This window comes from Oryctolagus cuniculus, chromosome 10 (assembly GCF_051225735.1).
Source record: "Oryctolagus cuniculus isolate XC-2025 breed Fujian yellow rabbit chromosome 10, ASM5122573v1, whole genome shotgun sequence".
NCBI lineage: Eukaryota > Metazoa > Chordata > Mammalia > Lagomorpha > Leporidae > Oryctolagus > Oryctolagus cuniculus.
The window spans coordinates 102,293,677-102,310,354 of NC_142876.1; the positions used below are offsets into that span (position 1 = coordinate 102,293,677).

At 45.8% G+C, this 16,678-nt stretch overlaps 1 protein-coding gene and 1 pseudogene across 38 annotated transcripts in view; one reads left to right on the plus strand and one right to left on the minus strand.

The window, feature by feature from the left end:
* The window catches only part of MAP4 (microtubule associated protein 4), a 193,900-nt gene that overhangs the window by 102,270 nt on the left and 74,952 nt on the right, over positions 1–16,678 (plus strand). The window lies entirely within an intron of this gene.
* Positions 10,419–11,421, minus strand: LOC100338987 (large ribosomal subunit protein eL15 pseudogene; annotated as a pseudogene). The gene has a single exon (XR_016214855.1). The product of XR_016214855.1 is annotated as a large ribosomal subunit protein eL15 pseudogene (transcript).

A 16,678-nucleotide genomic window follows, 5' to 3' on the forward strand; every position in this document is an offset into this window, starting at 1 on the left:
AAATATTTTGGCCCTCCCTCCCTCCCTCCTTCCCTTCCTTCCTTCTTAAAAAGATTTAAGAAGTAGAGTTACAGAAAGAGGTCGTTCATCCGCTGGTTCAGTCTCCAAATCTCTGCAACAGACAGGACTGGGCCAAGCCAAAGCCGGCAGCCAGGAGCTTCGTCCAAGTCTCCCACCTGGGACCAGGGACCAAAGCACTTGGGCCATCTTCTGCTACTTTTCCCAAGCTATCAATAGAGATCTGAATTGGAAGTAGGACAACTGAGACACAAAATGGCTCCCATATGTGATGTTGGCATTTCAGGGGGCAGCTTTAGCCACTACACCACAATGCCAGCCCCCTTATTTATTTGAAAGGCAGAGACAAACAGATCTTCCATCCACTGGTTCACTTCCCAAATTCCCACGACTTTCAGGGCAGAGCCAGGTTAAAACCAACAACCTGGAACTCAGTCCAGGTCTCCTGTTTTGGTGTCAGGGACCCAAGTACTTTAGCTTTCACCAGCTGCCTCCTAAGGTCTGCTTTAGCAGGAAACTGGATTAGATGCAGTGTAGCTCGAACTCAAGCCATGTAGTCTGATAGGGAGTCGTTCGAGTGGCAACTGCTGAGCTAAAAACCTGTCTGAAAACATCTGATTTTAATACATTGTTGGTCCAAGAGGGAAACACATGTGAACCGAAAAGTGGGAGAAAGTTGTTTTGTGTAGACGTGATTAGCTTCAGATTGGTTTTGAAGTCACCATTTCATGTATGCTTAAAATTTATTTCCAGCATTTAGCCAAGGGGGGGAACAAATAGTATGTTATTAAGTGTGCACGTTGTGTTTAAAGGAGATAAGTAATTAAATCAAAATATGAAAGTATGAGGCATGAGTGATGTGAAACTAAGATACATACCCACCCTACTGTGTCTATAAAGGTATAGACCTAAAGGTTTGTGGGAATACGTTAGGGAAGGCCTTGTGGTGCAGTTGGTTAAGCTGCTGCTTGAGGTGCTTTCATCCCATATCACAGTAACAGTTTGAGTCCCAACGACTCTGCTTCTCATCCAGATCGCTAATAATGTGCTTGGGAAGCAGCAGATGATCACTTAGGTACCTGAGTTCCTGCTACCAATGAAGCCTGGATAGAGTTCCTGACACCTGGCTTCAGCTTTGGCCAGCCTGGCCTGTTACATCATTTAAGGAGTAAACCAGGGGCCGGGCTGTGGTACAGTGGGTTAAAGCCCTGTCCTGAAGCACCGGCATCCCATATAGGCGCCAGTTCTAGTCCCAGCTGCTCCTCATCCGATCCAGCATCTCTGCTATGGCCTGGGATAGCAGTAGAAGATGGCCCAAGTCCTTGGGCCCCTGCACCCACGTGGGAGACACGGAAGAAGCTCCTGGCTTCGGATCGGCACAGCTCCTGCTGTTGTGGCCATCTGGGGAGTGAACCAGCGAATGGAAGACCTCTTTCTCTGTCTCTGCCTCTCCCTCCATCTCTGTCTTTCAAATAAATAAAATAAATTCTAAAAAACAAAGGAGTAAACCAGCAGATGGATGATTACTATCTCTCTTTGTCTCTCCCTCTCTCTGTCACTCTGTCTTTCAAACAAACAGACTAAACCTTGAAAATGAAAAAATAGATTGGGGTATCAGAAAACTAAATGTGCAGATTTTGAGGTATGGCAACTCCTTATTATATAATAAATAAATAGAAAAGCTTTAAGAAACTACAAATAGAATTGTGTGGTCCAGAAAGAGAGGAAGGGTGGACAGTCAACCATATTTAAGGTTTTATTTATTTATTTGAAAATGTGACATAGAAGAGAGAGATTCATGATTCACTCTCCCAAATGGCCATAACAGTAAACACTGGGCCAGGCTGAAGCCAGGAGTACTGGAATTTCATCTGGTCTCTCATGTAGGTGGCAGGGACCCAGGTACATTAGCAGGGAGCAGGATTGGAAGTGGAGCAGCTGAGACTCAAACTGAAGCTCTGATACGGGCCTTAGCATTGCAAGCAATGGCTTTACCCACTTCATCACAATGCCAGCCCCTCTCAGCCATATGGATTTTCAAATTAACCATCAAACATTGCACAGACCTCTTCAGGGTAATGCTTTGTGTGTTAGCTGTCTGTAGGATTTGTTTAAGTTTACCCAGTTACAGAGAAAGAAATTAAATATTACGTAAATGCCAAACAGTTATACAGAACATTTTGTAAGAACCGATGTAGTAGTGATTAAATTCCGTAGTGAGTTTGGGTAGGACTAAGGAAATTTGAAATTAGAACTTGAAATCTTCATTCGGATGTAGAATTGACAACTGAAATTTGAGATGTCCTATATACTGAGCCCATGATACTCTCCCTCAAAAACAAAACAATGAAAACTCTACTTCATCTCAGTAAATGGAAACTCTGTTTTTCTAGTTGCTCAGGCTAAAATACTTGGCTTTCCCAGTTCTTGTCTTTCTTCCCATTCATATCTAGTTTGTTAGAAGAATTTATCTGGAACCTGACCATTTCTCACGACTTCCATTGCTCTCTTTCCATTTGGAGCCACCGTCTTTCACCATGACTACAGTAGTAACCTTCTAAATTAATCTTGCTGCTTCCCTAGATTTGCTCTCGGCAGTGTTTTCTCAGAGGCACTCAGAATAACTCATGTCATACTGTCTGTTCAGAACCCTTCAGTCATTTTGCATCCCAAAGGAAAAGCCAAATGCCTTACCAAATGCTCCAAGACCCTATGATATTTCTGTGGCTACAGCTTCTACTGTGTCCCTTTTCTTGATTTGTTTTGCTGGTGTTCCTTGAACAAACCAGGTGGAGGTGGTTCCGTGCCTTCGATTCAACACCTGCTTTCTCCTGCTCAAATGTTCTTTCCTCTGGTATATTCATGGTTCACACTCCACCTTCTCAGTGAGTCCACCTGTGATTATCTTACGTAAATTGGCACCCCTTCCATTCTTCCATTTTTCTATCCCCCTTCTCTACTTTAGTCCTCTCCATGGTATTTGTTTCTCGTCACTTTCTGATAAGGTATACAATTTAATTATCTTGTTTATTGTGTGGTTTTCTCCATTAAAATTAGTTAGATATTGTAGAGCTTTATATCTTAAGAGGAACAAGATTTTAGTGTTGCTCAGTGCTGTGGCCCAGCACCTATAGCAGTCTGGTATATGGAAGGTGCTTGGTAGCTGTTGAATATACAGTCTTGTTGAATGTCTTTCTGTTTACCTTGGACTTAACATGTAAAGGGAAACTGAAGAGCGAGACCAGATAAACTTGCAGGCATTCTTGCTAGGTTATTAGTACATGTCTTTCTAAAAATATCTCTTTAGTGAATTTGTTTAAATTTAAAGGAACTGTGGAAAGAGCAGCCCTGGGATTTCAGCTACTAGAGTAGATCTTTTAGGCAAATTGTTTGCCATCTTTGAGTCTAAGGTCCCTCTCATATTTAAAAAAAAAAAAAAAAAAATTTATTTAGGGCCGGCGCCGCGGCTCACTAGGCTAATCCTCCGCCTTGCGGCGCCGGCACACTGGGTTCTAGTCCTGGTTGGGGCACCGGATTCTGTCCCGGTTGCCCCTCTTCCAGGCCAGCTCTCTGCTATGGCCCGGGAGGGCAGTGGAGGATGGCCCAAGTGCTTTGGCCCTGCACCCCATGGGAGACCAGAAGAAGCACCTGGCTCCTGCCATCGGATCAGCGCGGTGCGCCGGCCGCAGCAGGCCGGCCGCGGCGGCCATTGGAGGGTGAACCAATGGCAAAGGAAGACCTTTCTCTCTGTCTCTCTCTCACTGTCCACTCTGCCTGTCCAAAAAAAAAAAAAAAAAAAAAAAATTATTTATTTATTTGAAAGTTACAGAGAGGCAGAGAAATAAACTATTTGGATTAAGTGACAGAATATTTTTAGTGCCTGGTAACCTAATTGAAAGGTTAGTAAGTATAAGATAAAATTAAAAATGATTAATTGTCATATAAAAAGTCCTTACAGAACAACTCAATATATGCTTTTGCTAATAAATCATTCTTTTTTGCTGTCAGCCCCTCTTCCTACTTAAATGGTTATATAACAGCATTTTAATTGGATGTAATCCAAGCTTATCTGGTCTTGTGAAACACAAATGCTCTGTTTCTAGAGGAAAAAACTGAGGTAAAACTTCAAAAATGGACTCCAAACAGCCTAAAGGAAGTTTTGTTTTCATTTTTATGAGAAAATTAAGATTTTGTAGCTCCAGAAACCTGCAAGGCAGTGCTTCAGTGAGTTTTTTAGCATTTGAAAAACGGGTTGAGAAGACTCACACATGTGTAAATGATAAATTTAAGAATTGACATTACAGCGTTTAGAGGTCTGAACTGAAGAGTTCTGCTTGGTGGCTCATGAGCTAATGTTTCTGTTAGTAGTGCTAAGCAGCAAAGGTAGAGTATGTTCTGCTCAGGAGACCTGTAAAAACAATTAGAGATTAACATGTGCCTTCTGATTTATTTTCATTGGGTTAAATGTCTTGTTTTTCCTGCCTATTTTTTTAATTATGTGAATTTAAGCTTTTTTTTTTAAGATTTTATTTATTGATTTGAGAGGTAGAGTTATAGACAGTGAGAGGGAGAGACAGAGAGAAAGGTCTCCCTTCTGCTGGTTCACTCCCCCAGTGCCTGCAATGGCTGAAGGTGGGCCAATGTGAAGCCAAGAGCCAGGAGCTTCATCTAGGTCTCCCACTTGGGTGGCAGGGCCATCTTCCACTCCTTCCTCCAAGCCATTATCAAGGAGCTGGATCATAAGTGGAGCAGCTGAGACTCCAGCTGATGCCCATATAGGATGCCAGTGTTGCAGGCTGCAGCTTTACCCGCTATGTTACAATGGTGTCCCTATTAACTTCTTATATGCACTTTCTCCGTACACTGAAACTTGTATTTAACAGTGAAACGATTCTTGGGTTTCTACCTACCATGATATAGCTGTGTGTCATATGATGCAGAAATCTCACCTTTTCCCTAATTACTCTCTACAGTCATTGTATCCATTCCTGACTATGTTTATTATTCCTCAAAACAAAGTTTGCTGAATACTCTCTTAACAAGAAAGTAATTATATTGGGGCTAGCGCTGTAGCACAGTGGGTTAAAGCCCAAGTCTACAGCGCCAGCATCCCATATGGGTGCCGGTTTGGATCCCAGCTGCTCCACTTCTGATCCAGCTCTCTGTTACGGCTTTGAAAAGCAGTGGTAAAGGGGCTGGCACCATAGCTCACTTGGTTAATCCTCCACCTGCGGCGCCAGAATCCCATATGGGCACCTGGTTCTAGTCCCGGTTGCTCCTCTTCCAGTCCACTGCCCAGACAGTGGAGGATGGCCCAAGTGCTTGGGCCCCTGCACTCGCGTGGGAGACCAGGAAAAAGCACCTAGCTCCTGTTTCGGATTGGCACAGCGCCGGCCTTAACAGCCATTTGGGGAGTGAACCAACGTGAACCAACGAAAGGAGGACCTTTCTCTTTGTCTCTCTCTCTCACTGTCTATAACTCTACCTGTCAAAAAAAAAAAAAAAAAAAAAAAAAAAAAAAAAGCAGTGGGCAGTGGTAGATAGCCCAAGTCCTTGGGCCCCTGCACCCATGTGAGAGACCGGGAAGAAGCTCCTGGCTTTGGATTGATGCAGCTCTGGCTGTTGTGGCCATCTGGGGAGTGAACCAATGGATAGAAGACATTCTCTTTCTCTCTCTGTGACTCTGCCTGTCAAATAAATAAATAAAAATCTTTTTTAAAAAGAATTACAAATTTATTTAGTGTGGGGAGCAGGGTCTGTCTCCCGCAACATGGTGGGGCGCCCGGGAGAGAAATAAGTACTGAAACTGTGGACTGAAACTAACTCTATGCGTCTGAGGGAGTAAACAAATCTTACACAGCTGCTTCCTCAATTAGCTGATTCCTGATCCAACCTCTGATTGGAAGAAAGTGGCGTGCTCAGCACGCGGGCAACGGAGCACGGATTGGTGGGAGAGGACTATAAAAGGGGGAGAGAGACAACATGCGGGGCCCCCTGAGAGAGTCGGTTGGTGCCGCTCCTCAGAGAAAGCGGGGGGAGCGGTGGGGGTGTCGCTCCTCCGCAGAGGCGGGGGAGAGGCAGCAAATCTGGGAAGGACCGGGGAAAGAAAACAGCGTCCGGTGTCGTTCCTCTGCAAGTTGGGGAGCGACAATTTAGTATTTATTTATTTATTTGACAGGCAGAGTAGACAGAGAGAAAGGTCTTCCTTTTGCCATTGGTTTACCCTCCAATGGCTGCCGCGGCTGGAGTGCTGTAGCCGGCGCACCGGCTGATTCGAAGCCAGGAGCCAGGTGCTTTTCCTGGTCTCCCATGTGGGTGCAGGGCCCAAGGACCTGGGCCATCCTCCACTGCACTCGCAGGCCACAGCAGAGAGCTGGCCTGGAAGAGGGGCAACCGGGACAGAATCTGGCACCCCGACCGGGACTAGAACCCGGTATGCCGGCACCACAGACGGAGGATTAGCCTATTGAGCCACGGCGCAGCCAAGAAATTTAATCTTCAACAGTTTATAATACTTGGAAGCAGGCTTATTCCAGACATCATCATCCTTGCTTTCATTGTGTAATGGCAACCCAGTTTCCCTTTAATAATTAGGCTCAATCATTCCAACCAGGAGGTTCCATCTTTGGTGCAGTGGCATAAGGAGTCCCACATGGCTGGGTGGATATCTATATCATCTTCTAATCCTAATGAACTATTATGCTGGAAGGTATATTTCCTCCCTGGACACCAAGACCTCCAAACCAGCAGAACTCAGTTGTCAGAAGTGAAGACAAAGCTTCTATGAGCAGATTATTGGGAATAATAATAAGTTGGGGGCAGGGAGCGGTAGGGTGCAGTAGGTTAATTCTCTGCCTGTGGTGCCAGCATCCCATGTTGGCACTGGGTTCTAGGGCTGGCTGCTACTCTTCTGATCCAGCTCCCTGCTATGGCCTGGGAAAGCAGTAGAAGATAGTCCAAGTGTTTGGGCCCTTGTACCCACATGAGAGACCTGGAAGAAGCTCCTGGCTCTTGGCTTTGGATCGGCGCAGCTCCTGCCGTTGTGGCCATCTGGGGACTGAACCAGCGGATGGAAGACCTTTTTTTGTCTTTCCCTCTCTCTCTCTAACTTTACCTCTCAAACAAAATCTTAGGTAAAAAAAAAAAAAGTGGGGCTACTCCCCAAATCTGCCCCTTGATTTCCAGACCTGCATGTTCTGGCTTATACCCGAGACAGACTAAAGAGCAGCATGTGGGGCTGGCACTGTGGTATAGTGGGAAAAAGATGCCTGCAGTGCTGGCATCCCATATGGGCATGGATTCAGGTTCCAGCTGCTTCGCTTCCATTCCAGCTCTCTGCTATAGCCTGGGGAAGCAATGGAAGATGGCCCAAGTCCTTTGCCCTCTGCACCTGTGTGGGAAGACCTGCAGGAAGCTCGTGACTCCTGGCTTCAGATTGGTGCAGCTCCGGCTGCTGCAGCCAATTGGGGAGTGAACCATGAACCAGCAAATGGAAGACCTCTCTCTCCCTCCCTGCCTCTCCTTTTCTCTGTGTGTAACTCTACCTCTCAAATAAAAAATCTTTTTTTTTTTTTTTAAGATTTTTATTTTTATTTGAGAGGTAGAGTTAAAGACAGTGAGAGGTAGAGACATGGCAGAGAGCTAGATTGGAAGAGGAGCAGCCGGCACTAGATCTGGCACCCATATGGGATGCTGAAGCCGCAGGCAGAGGATTAACCTCTTGTGTCACAGCGTGGGCCTCACCGTGTAGTGTTTTTATTCTTTAGTTGAATGTTTTCCCCTCCACATTCCAGTTATTTATTTATTCATTAAGAAACCACTTGTTGGGTAGCAATGAAGTATCAAGAAAGATGCATGATTCTGGGAATAGTGCAGAGATACAGTCCTTGTTCTCAAGTGGCTAAACATGATGACCAAGATCTCATATTCAAATGTTTGAGAGTGTGCATACAGGTCGCGAAGGGAACCTTAAAAGAATAGTCTTAGGGATTATCAGTGGTGGTCCATGCAAATAGTCCCGAGACAGGTCAGATGTAAATACTAGTAAACCTTTGGCAGTTCAACAGTATGGGAGGAGCTAAGTAAATTAGTCTAGGTGGAGAGAACAGCTTACATAAAATAGTAGATAGTTATGGATAATGAATAGTTTGGGCAGCTGGAAAGTGCAACAAATTAAGTAGACTGGATGATTAATGGTGTTGAAACGTTTAAAAAATATTTTTTATTATTTATTTTACTTGAGAGTCACAGTTAGAGAAGGAGAGAGAGAGAGGTCTTCTATCCGCTGGTTCACTCCCCAGATGGCCACAATGGCTGGAGCTGCGCCGATCCGAATTCAGGAGCCAGGAGCTTCTTCCAGGTCTCCCGTGTGGGTACAGGGCCCCAAGGACTTGGACCATCTTCTGCTTCCCCAGGCCATAGCAGAGAGCTGGATTGGAAGTGGAGCAGCTGGGACACGAACTGGCACCCATATGGGATGCCAGCACTGCAGGCAGTGGCTTTACCCACTGTGCCACAGACCTGGCCCCTTATGTTTTATTTAATTTAATTTAATTTATTTATTTGGCAGATTTAGAGAGAGGGAGAGAGAGAAAGGTCGTCTTCTGTTGATTCACTCCCCAAATAGTCACTGTGGCCAGAGTTACACCGATCTGAAGCCAGGAGCCAGGTGCCTCCTCCTGGTCTCCCATGCTGGTACAGGGGCCCAAACACTTGGGGCATCTTCTACTACATTCCCAGGCCATAGCAGAGAGCTGGATTGTAAGAGGAGCTGCCGGGACTCAAACCATCACCTATATGGGATGCTAGTGCTTCAGGCCAGGGCTTTACCCCACTACGCCACAGCGCTGGCCCTTAAAGATTGTTTTTAAAGATTTATTTATTTATTTGAAAGTCAAAATTAGAGAAGGAGAGGCAGAGAGAGAGATAGAGAGGTCTTCCATCCATGGTTCACTCCCCAGTTGGCCGCATTGGCCAGAGCTGTGCCATTCTGAAGCCAGGAGCCAGGAGCTTCTTCCAGGTCTCTCATCTGGGTGCAGAGTCCCAAGGAATTGGGCCATCCTCTACTGCTTTCCCAGGTCATATCAGAGAGCTGGGTCGGAAGAGGAGCAGCGGGACTAGAACCGGTGCTGGCGCCTCAGGCGGAGGATTAGCCAAGTGAGCCACGGCGCCTGCCCCAAGACATGTATTTTTATAGGAACATTATGTAAGATACAGCAAAGTTACTGCCATGGTATCATCCATCCTTCAACTGTGTCCACTCAGCAGAATTTCTGGTTAAAGTAAAACAAGTACTCTGTGTTCTTTGAAAATACTTCAAAGACAAGCATGCTGGTTTGACACAGGAAAAAGAAGTTGTTTTCCTAAACTCATTTCCTTTCTACTTTTTAAAAAGATTTATTTATTTTATTTGAAAGAGTTACAGAGAGAGAGAGTGAGAGAGAGAGAGAGGTCTTCCATCTGCTGGTTCATTCCCAAATTGGCCACAATGGCCGGAGTTGCGCTGATCTGAAGCCAGGAGCTTCTTCCAAGTCTCCCATGCGGGTGCAGGGGCCCAAGGACTTGGGCCATCCTCCACTGCCCTCCTGGGCCACAGCAGAGAGCTGTACTGTAAGAGGAGCAACCGAGACTAGAACCCAGTGCCTATATGGGATGCTGGCCCCATAGGTGGAGGATTAACCAAGTGAGCCACGTCTCCGGCCCCAAATACTTCTAATTTTAAACTAATTTCAAATGTATGGAAGAGTGAAAAGAATAGAGCAAAGAACTCTGGTTTTCCCAGATTTACCCAAATATAATATTTTGCCATGATTGCTTTATCATTCTCTAACATATATATGAATATAACATATTTGCCTTGTCATTTGTTTTATCTTTGTAATAACGATGTAAAATGTTCTCCTATCTGTTGCTTAACAGTGTTGACTGTTACTGAATACTATATTCTGATATTTCCCCCACCTTTTCTGTGACATGCCATTGTAACCATTAATTTTATTTAGTTTTGAAATATTTATTTATTTGAAAGGTGGAGTGATAGAGAGTAGGAAAAGAGAAGGATCTTCCATTTACTGGTTCATTCCCTAACTGGTCACAATGGCTGGTGCTGGGCCAGGCTGAAGCCAGGAGCCTATAACTCCATCCAGGTCTCCCTTGTAGGTGGCAGAGACTCAAGTATTTGGGCCATGACCCACTGCTTTCCCAGGCAGATTAGTAGGGAGCTGGATCTGAACCAGGGGAGAACACTGAGGTTCAGAGAAATTCAACAGGTTAACAACATAGGTCTTCCAAGACCAGTGGCTAGTACCTGATCTTCTGCCTAAATTTATGCTCTTTTTCTGCTGATTTATCACATTGAGCATCTTAAGTATGTGCATATTTTGTATATCTCAACAAAGCAGTTTTTTTTCCTCTTTTAAAGAGTTTATTTTACACCTATTTTACCACACAGCATGTTTTAAACACTGACACATGAATCCCCTAATAAGATAAAAGTTTACCTTATTAGAAACAAGATACACCAGTCTTCAAACATTATTGCACTTTTAACTTTCATAATTTGACAAAGCATTCATGAAATTATTGGCAGACTAGTTTTAACAGACAACTAACACCTTTAAGCAGACGTTGACTGTCCTAAATGGTTTATTAGGTGTGAATTTCACAAACATTACTTGAGTTAGCGGTAACGGTGCAGCTGGAGGGTATTGCGCCTTCTCCAGGCTGCACGGCGAGAACCACCAATAGTGTGGTGGAACTTGTGACCCTTTCCAAGGCCACGACTCTTGCAGCCTGCAGATGTCAGCCCACGCATTTCCCTGTGCTTGTGGACTGGCTTGGTGATCCACTGGGTGTCAGGATTTCTTCTGATGGCTTTATGGAATGTATCAATGAGGATAACCTCAAAGAATTTGTACGTGGAATCTTCACCAACCCAGTAAGAATTCAGGACTCTCAGACCTCCTCAGTGGCAGCTCATTCCTTGGCAACAGACTGAAGGCTTTGTGCAAACTTGAGCTGGTTAACGCCATGATGGACAGGCTTGCCGTAGGTCGCACCCTTGGGAACCAGGCGCTTGCGGCCACCACGGTGTACACGAATCCTATAGGTGACATAACCTTGTTTGGCCTTGTAGCCCAGCCTGCGCGCCTTGTCAGGCCGCGTGGGGCGCAGCGCCCTGTGCAGCGCCGAGAGCTGGCGGTACTGCCAGCAGCGGATCCACAGGAGAAAGCGCATCACGTCCGACTGCTTCTTTCTCCATAGCTCCTGGATGTACTTGTACGCGCCCATCCTGGCTTACCTGATGGCTGCTGGCCGATGGAAAGGCAACAGAGCAGTTTTAAAAAATAATATGGCACCTTAAGGGCTTTTGTTTATATGGATTATATCAAATTCAAACCAACAGAATTTTTAAAAATTATTTAAAAAAAATAACAGTGAATCCATTTATGTAAATTTAAAGAACATGGAGGCTGGCGCTATGGCAAGGCAGTTAAAGCTGTTTCGAGTCTGGGTTGCTACATTTCTGTTCCAGCCTGAGATAGCAGCAGCAGATGTTCCAAGTGCTTAAGACCCCGCACACATATGAGAGACCTGGAAGAAGCTCCTGGCCTCGGATTGGCCCAGCTCCAGGCGTTGCAGCCATTTGGGGAGTGAACCAGGGCATGGAAGACCTCTCTCTCTCTCTGTTTCTCTGCCTACCTTTCAAATAAATAAACGTATCTTTTAAAAAGAGAGAGAGGGGGCCAGCACTGTGGCATAGTGGGTAAAGCCACTGCCTGCAGTGCCTGCATCCCATGTGGGCACCATTTGAGTCCCAACAGCTCCACTTCTGATCCAGCTCTCTGCTATGACCTGGGAAAACAGTGGAGGCTGGCCCCAGTCCTTGGGCCCCTGCACCTGTGTGGGAGTACCTGGAGGATGCTCCTGGCTTTGGATTGGCACAGCTCCAGCTGTTGCAGCCAACTGGGGGAGTGAACCAGCAGATGGAAGACCTCTTTGTCTCTGCCTCTTCTCTTTATGTAACTCTGACTTTCAAATGAATGAAATAAATCTTTAAAAAGGGGGGGAATTAGTGTTGTGGCGTGCGGGTAAAGCCGCCACCTGCAGTGCCGGCATCCCATATGGGTGCTGGTTCAAGTTCTGGCTGCTCCACTTCCGATCTAGCTCTCTGTTATGGCCTGGGAAAGCAGTACATGGCCCAGGTCCTTGGGCCCCTGCACCCATGTGGGAGACCTGGAAGAAGCTCCTGTCTCCTGGCTTTGATCGGCGCAGCTCTGGCCATGGCAGCCAGTTGGGGATTAAACTAGCCGATGGGAGACCCCCATCCCCCACCCCTCTACCTTTCCTCTCTCTGTGTAACTCTGACTTTCAAATAAATAACTAAATGTTAAAAAAAAAAAAAAAGAGAGTGGGAGCAGCGCTGTGGCATAGCAGGTAAAGCTACCGCCTGCAGTGCCAGCATCCTATGTAAGTGCTAGTTGAAGTCCGGGCTGCTCCACTTCCAATCCAGCTCTCTCGTTATGGCCTGGGAAGGCAATAGGACATGGCCCAAGTCCTTGGGCCCCTGTGCCTGCGTGGGAGACCCGGAAGAAGCTCCTGGCTCTTGGCTTCTGGCTTCGGATCTGCCCAGCTCTGGCTATTGCTGCCATTTGGGGATTGAACCACAGATGGAATACCTGTCTCTCTCCCTTTCCCTCTCTGTCTCTCTGCCTCTGTCCGTGTGTCTCTCTGCCTCTCAAAGAGATAAATCTGAGAGAGAGAGAGAGAGAGAGAAAGAGAGGATCATCAAAGAGGTACTGTAGAAGCTGTGAAACCAGTGTCATGGCTTTCAGATGTGTGTCAGTAGGAGGCATGTCAAGCAGGGGATCGTTGATCTCACAGGCAGTGGCATAGGGACAGGATGGAGTATGGGCGTTAGCCAGGGCCAGAAGACCATCCTACCCACAGGCTTACCTATTGTAGTGATAAGAAATTAAGTCTAGCATGGATCATTTAATTAGTGAAGAAGAGTATTAGATTAGAATCCCACATTTGTGAGAAGCTTTGATATTGTTGAGGCCCTGAACAAATTGTCTTTAATAGCTTTTAAACAGCATGCAAAGATTGGTACAATTTTCTTTTAAAAGAGGTGAACAGTGGGACCAGTGTGGTGGCACTGCAGGTTGACACTGCTTGGGATGCCAGCATCCCATATGAGCTCTGATTCCAGTCCTGGCTGCTCCACTTTTTTTTTTTTTAATTTAAAATATTTATTTATTCGAAAGGCAGAATTAGAGAGAAATTCCATCCGCTGGTTCATTCTCTAAATAGCCACAATAGCTGGAGCTGCTCCAGTTTGAAGCTAGGAACCAGGAGCTTCTTTTGTGTCTCTGACATAGATACGGGGGCCTAAGGACTTGGGCCTTCTGCTGCTGCTTTCCCAGGTGCATTAGTAGGAAGCAGGATCAGAAGTAGAGAAGCCAGGAATCAAACCATTGCCTAAATGGGATGTTGGCATTGCAGGTGATGGCTTTACTCACTACGCCAGCTCCACTTCTAATCCAGCTCTCTGCTTAAGTGCTTGGAGGACATCGGAGGATAGCCAGAGGGCTTAGGCCCTTGCTAACCATGTGGAAGACCTCATGGAGTTTTAGGCTCCTGCCTTCAGCCTGGCCTGGCCCTGGCCATTACAGTCATTTAGGGGGTGAGCCATCCAGTAGAGAGTTTCTGTCCCTCCCTCTAACTCTGCCTAAAACAAATAAGCAACAACAACAAAAATATTAAAGAAAAGAAAGTGAAAGTGAACAAGTATCCTTAAAGGTCATTACTGAGATGAAGAGAGATAAAGGGGCTGTGCCAAATTTAATGTGGTTAGTGTGTGTGCAAAGCCTGAATTAAGAACTCACATATTTGGGCCAGTGCTGTAGTCCAGCAAGTTAAAGTCCTGGGCTGCAGTACCAGTAATCCATACGGGTGCTGGTTCGAGTCCCTGCTTGTCCATTTCCGATCCAGCTCCCTGCTAATGCACCTGGGAAGGCCGTGGAAGATGGCCTAAGTCCTTGGCTCCTTGTACCCATGTGGGAGACCCAGAAGAAGCTCCTGGCTCCTGGCTTCAGATGGGCTCAGCTCCACTCTGCTCTGACCCTTATGGCCATTTGATGAGTGAACCAGCAGATGGAAGACCTCTCTCTATCTCTCTCTCTCTGTAACTCTGCCTTTCAAATAAATAAAATAAATCTTTAAAAAAACAAGAACGCATGTATCTTTTTTCAAAAGATGAAGAACTTGTAGTGTTAACATCTGAACTTTTAAAAACATTTATTTTATTTATTTGAAATAGTTAGAGAGGGATATTGAGATCGTTCATCTGCTGGCTCACTCCTCAAATGGCTGCAACAGACCGGACTGGGCTAGCCCGATGCCGGGAACTTCATCACAGTCTCCCACATAGGTATGGGGTCCCAAGCACTTGGGCCTTCTACTGCTTTCCCAGATGCATTAGCAGGGAGTGGCACTGGAAATGGAGCAGCCAGGTCTCACTGGTGCCCATGTAGGAGACTTGAAAGAAGCTTCTGGCTTCAAATTGGCCCAACTGTGGCTGTTGGAGTCAGTTAGGGAGTGATCCAGCAGATGGAAGACCTCTCTCTCTCTCTGCCTCTCCACTCTCTGTGTAACTCTGACTTTCAAATAAATAACTAAATAAATCTTTTTTTAAAAAAAGCCTCCTGTCATTTAATTAATAAATTAAAAAAGATGTATTTATTTGTTTGAAAGGGAGAGTTAAACAGAAAGCGATATGGGGGGAGGAGAGAGAGATACTGGTCTTCCATTCACTGGTTCACTCCCCAGATGACCACAATGGCTAGAGCTGAGCTGATCCGAAGCCAGGAGCCAGGAGCTTCTGCATTTCCCACGCAGGGCAGAGGCCCAAGCACTTGGGCTATCTTCTACTGTTTTTCCAAGCCATAGCAGAGAGCTGGGTTGGAAGAGGAGCAGCTAGGACTCGAACCAGCTTTCATATGGGATGCCAGCACTGCAAGCTGGGGCCTTAACCCACTGTGCCACAGCACCGGCCCCAAAGAGACTTCCCATGTACTTGTTCACTCCCCCATATGGCTGCAAAGGCTGAGGCTGGGCCAGGTGATTGCCAGGAGCCTGAAACTCCATCTTGATCTCCTGCATGGGTAGCAGGGGCCCATGTACTTTGATCATCATCTGCTGCTCTCCTAGGCTTACTAGAAGGGAGTTAGAGTGGAATCAGAAAAGCCAAGGCCTCAAATCTGTGCCTCACATGGGATGCTGGTGTCGCCAGTGGCAGCTTATTCCATAGCACTAGGGCTGTGGCCCTTGTCAATTATTTAGAATAGAAAAAGTAACTCTTTTTGATGTTTCTTGTTTTTTCTGTATCTTTTCTTGGTTTTGCCTTGAATAACCCAATTCTAGGGGTGGAAGTTTAGCTGGGGGACAATTGCATGCACAACCTAATCTCTGGTTTTTAAAATTATTTCATGTTTTATGGTGCTGTTATTTCTGAGCTGGCTAATCACCATTGGATTAGTTTTTGCTGTTTTATCTCTCTTCTGAGAATTTTACCCAGTGCCTGAGTCTGTTGTTTCTGTCAGCCTTGAGATTCTTCTTCAGCATAGTCTACAACAAGTAAATGAACTAGGTAGAACTGGCCCTTTGTGTCTGCTGACATAACGATGTACATATGAAATACTACAGGATATTAAATCATTCAGTTAACCCAGTTCAACCAGTCAACTCTGAGGAGGTTGTGCTGAAATGCCATTTAAAGTTGCCTCTTAGAGATCATGCAAAAGGAGGCCATCTGGAGAGGGGACACTTTAGAGGATGGAGATGACACACTTAAACCTCTGGCTCTGCTTAGGCATAAATGTATAAGGCTACACTGCACGATCATGTTTCTTCTGCAGCATCACATGGTAGGCTCCACATCTGAACTATATTGACGGTACTTGATCTTTTTCTTTTCTCCTGGGTTCCAGAAGACATATTTACTTCTATACTTTAGCCATTTGTTAAGAGTTGATGTAGGGATGGGGCCGGTGTAGTGGCGTAGTAGGTTAATCCTCCGCCTGTGCCACCAGCGTCCCATATGGGCATTTGTTCTAGTCCCAGCTGCTCCTCCTCGAATCCAGCTCTCTACTGTGGCCTGGGAAAGCAGTGGAAGATGGCCCAAGTCCTTGAGCCCCTGCGGCCGCGTGGGAGATCCAGAAGAAGCTCCTGGCTCCTGGCTTCGGATCGGTACAGCTCTGGCTGTTGCGGCCATTTGGGGAGTGAACCAACGGAAGGAAGACCTCTCTCTCTGTCTCCCTCTCACTGTCTGTAACTCTACCTCTCACATAAATAAATAAAATCTTAAAAAAAAAAAAGAGTTGATGTAGGAAATATCCTTTGTAAACTGTTATTGATTAAATACAATTTTGATTATCTATTTCCATCTTTAAAAGATTTGAGAAGGATGGTCATTTGGCACAGCAGTTGAGACATCACATGGACACCTGCATTTCAAACTGGAGTGTCCGGTAGTTCTAGCCCCGCTGATTTCAGCTGCTTGTTAGTATGCCCCCTGAGAGGCAGCAGAGCATGGGTCAAGTACTTGGGGCCCTGTCTTCCATATTGGAGTTCCAGCTCCTGGTTATTGACTGGCATAGCC